Source organism: Octodon degus, unplaced genomic scaffold (genome assembly GCF_000260255.1).
Source record: "Octodon degus isolate 3935 unplaced genomic scaffold, OctDeg1.0 scaffold00010, whole genome shotgun sequence".
Taxonomy (NCBI): Eukaryota; Metazoa; Chordata; class Mammalia; order Rodentia; family Octodontidae; genus Octodon; species Octodon degus.
In genome coordinates, this window is record NW_004524586.1 from 5681054 (window position 1) to 5684094 (window position 3041).

Consider the following 3041-nt stretch of genomic DNA (forward strand, 5'->3'; position numbering starts at 1 on the left):
GGCAGGCACAGGGATCAAACCCCCAGCCCCTGCGCCTGTTTGCAGGTGCTTTAATCTGATTATTTCTTAATTCGTGTCCATAGAAGGCCACATATGAAGTAGATGGAAAGGCAGGTAGGATGTGTTAGGCTACTTAAAATGGAATCTCTTGCCTGTTCTCTCACCCTCATTCTCTTTCCTCCAATGCCAGTAGTTGGGTTTGTGTGATGTGACCTCACTATGAATTGCTTGTGTGCTTTCCTTCTGCTGCAGTTCTACACATTATTAGATGGGTTTTAGTTTGAACCCCTTTCTAAAGATTGAGAAAGGGGAGGAGAAAAACAGGTTTGGAGTAGTTTGACTTCTTTGTCTTTCACAAATATTCGGGTGCTTTCCACCTACAATGGGCTTGACCTTCTCTTAATGTTGCCCTCCAAACAGAGATTGAGTTCCTTTGGTGGCTTTTAGCTTTCCCTGCAGCACTGGTTCCTCCTCTGTCTTCAGCTCTGTGGATACTTTTCTTATAGATTAATACTCTTCCTTTTCTTTTAGTATTGAGAAAGTTAAAAAGTCAAGAAGAAAGGCAACACTGCAGAAAATGCATGAAAAATGGCCAGTCAGTGTTTTATTTCTAATGTGAAGAACAGAAAAGAGCAAGGTCTAAGGAGCTGGCACGAGGAGAAAGGAACACTTGCCTTTATATACGGCAGAAGCTTCTATCCTACCGAGGTGATGAATTCCCAGAGGCTAGAGCTGCAGAAGATGCGTGAGGCTCTCGGCGGCAGCCAGCTTGGCACACCTGCTAGCTGCTGGAGGGTACAAGCCAACTTCTGACCCTGCCCAGAAAGTTCAGTTACTGTAGGGATCTGTTTTCCCTCTCAGATTTGGTTGGCACTGAATCCCTTGTTCCTGAGCTGATATGAAGACTAGAGAGAAAAATGTTACATAATACTACTAGGTGCAAGATATTTTTATTAACAGCATCATTTGAGCTCATATTTTACTTATTCATTGATTAATTCATCTATTCAACCAATATTTTCTGAGCATTTATTTTTCAGACACAATGAAAATAGATACAGCCTTCTCCATTAAGGAGTTCATGTCACAATAGAAGGATAGGCACAGACACATAATACTGCTGCAGCAAAATGATTCTGATGTCTTAGGTTGGGGATCCAACATTGCAGACAGTGATCCCAGCATTTATAGTAGAAGAAAAAGAACCTGAGACAGGAGAGGGAAAAACAAGCAGGCACTGCTATCAGCATCTGGGACTCCTTCCCACTGGAGATCTCTCAGAGACAGTGTGTGTCCCAGCATGTCTCGTCTGAGGGTGAGGAACTGGGTATCTGCCCATTAACTCTGACCTTCAGTCTACCCTAACCTTGTACAAGCACAGCTTAGCCCCAGACAGTAGAAAGTCAAGGGTGGGTAGGAAACAACAATGCCAAGAGCAGGTGGCAGTGACTGTTTCTTATGTGAACTCACAGAAACGGGCTCTCAGCTCAACCTGATTGAGTCCCAGAAGTCTTCTTAGAAGAGATGACAGTTGAGCAGTCTTCTAAGAGGTGCATTACTCCAGAGCTCCTCAGTGGCAGCATGGACACAGAGTCCCCAAGGTTTGGCTGTGTTACGATTTTCAAATAGCAAGGAATGGCGGTGCACAGCTGTAATCACAGCACTCTGGGAAGTCTGAAGCACAAGGATCACATGTTCAAATCCTGCCTTTGGAACTTAGCTAAATCCTGCCTCAAAACAAAAAAGTAAAAGGTCTAGGGATATAGTTCAGGGCAAAGGCCCTGCAATTCAGTTTCTATTACTATCCCCAACCCCACACCAAATAAATCAAACTGTGAGTTCCAGCTAAGGTTAATGAAATTTCTACTAATAATCCTAGCCACACAGTTAGAGAGGCTGAGAGCAGGACACAAACTCAGGTGACTAACAGCTCCTCATAGGCTGATGTCTCCAAAACTGAGGAGTGTGTGAGAGGGCGCAGTGAACAGTCAGTTCTGGTTTCCTAGCACAAAGAAACCCAAGGACTTTTCTGGGTTCATCCATGACTCACTCCAGGTTTCTATTTGTGGGTTAGTTGTTTCCTAGAGCCTCCGTCCTCAGAGAGCTGCCGTCCCACAGCCCTGCCCAGCCCCCAGATGCTGGCTGCATTTGCCGCTCTGTCACCAGCACCACCTCCCAATTAGCCCAAAGGTGTGGCCATCTGGCTGCCCAGAATTGCTCTCCCCACCTTCAGCTTGCCCTGAGTGAAGTTCAGATTGCATGCTTCCCGACACTCAGAAAGACCCATTAATATTTAGCATGTTGCATTTCCAAAGCACTTTACTAACGCGAATTGATCTTTTCGGTACCCCCTTGCAAGGCAGCTCAGTACTGCCAGTCCTAGTGGGGACCTACAGCTTTGGGAAGATAAGCTACTTAGGCTGGAGCCATGACTGGTGAGCTATGGATCCAGATTAGAAATAAAAGTCGATGACACCAGTTGTCTAAGCCTTCAGACAGAACTCCAGGTGGCTACAACTCCCCCACCCAGGATGTCTTGGAACAAAGCCAGCCTTCAGAGGGCTTCAATAGAGTTTGTCATCATTAAGATTGAACTGCTTACAAACCAGCTACCATTTATAGAGCACTTATGTGCCAGGAGCTGGGAACTGTAGATAGACTGTACTTAGTTCTCACAATCCTTGACTACCTTCTGTGATGTCATTATTACATTGTGTATCAGATAATTGGGGCATGGAAAGATTAAATAACTTAAAGTTTCATATCTAGTAATTATGGAACTAGAACTTAAACTCAGGCCATTCGCCTTCAGAGATCTCAATTATTAACTAGTTTAGGTGTGGGTAGAGAGACAAGTGGAGTTACTCTGTGAAGTGCTGCCTATTTCTATACAATTCATCACATGCTTTGCAAGATGAATGACCTAAAGTTAAATACATTACAGTGGAAGAAAATTTGGGGGTCCTTATCTCAGGTTTGTTCCCTGAGAACTTGCAGTAATCCTCCTGTTCTCAGCTTCCCAAATGCTGGAATTACAGGCA